Source organism: Apodemus sylvaticus, chromosome 14, assembly GCF_947179515.1.
Source record: "Apodemus sylvaticus chromosome 14, mApoSyl1.1, whole genome shotgun sequence".
NCBI lineage: Eukaryota > Metazoa > Chordata > Mammalia > Rodentia > Muridae > Apodemus > Apodemus sylvaticus.
The window spans coordinates 90,844,724-90,845,444 of record NC_067485.1 but is presented as its reverse complement, the minus strand read 5'-3'; positions in this window follow the sequence as shown (position 1 = coordinate 90,845,444).

The window sequence follows — 721 nt, the reverse complement described above, 5'->3', positions numbered from 1 at the left end:
ATGTTCTGAGGGAATTGGGACTTCTTTTCTTGGCCACTGTATCTGTAATTCCTAAAACTGTACAGCCACATTAAACTCATAAATATTGAAGAAATGAGTGAATTTGCCTTCACTCCAGACTTATCTTTGTCTAATCAGGAGTATTTTGGTGGAGGGAGGCTTTCTTTTATACATTATTAGCACAAATGCTGTCTTAGTTCTCCTAATGCTGTTATCATGGAACACCTGAGACTGGGAGTTGTTTGTTTTTGAGACAGGGTTTCTCTGTGTAGCCTTGGCTGTCCTGGAACTTGCTCTGTAGATCAGGCTGGCCTCAAACTCATAGAGTTCTGCCTGCCTCTGCCTCCCAATTACTGAGGTTAAAGGAGTGTGCCACCACTGCCTGTCTAGACTGGATGTTTTTAAAGAACTGCTTTTCTTACAGTTCCGGAAGTCAGAAAATTCCAGGTAGAAGGGCCGTGTCCAGTAAGAGCTTTCTTCAGTCTTGTTTAGTTTTGTTTCTGTATGTATATGTGTGTTGTGTATCTGCATGTGTGTTCACAGTGTATGGATGTGCATGTATACATATGTGCATGTGTGTAGGGAGTCTGGAGACTGACATGGAGTCGGCTTCAATTGCTCCAGTTTATTACAGACACCGTATTTACTGAGGCAAGGCATCTCAGTTGAACACGGATCTCAGCAATGGAGCTGGGCAGCTTGCTCCCCAGGCTTCTGAGTG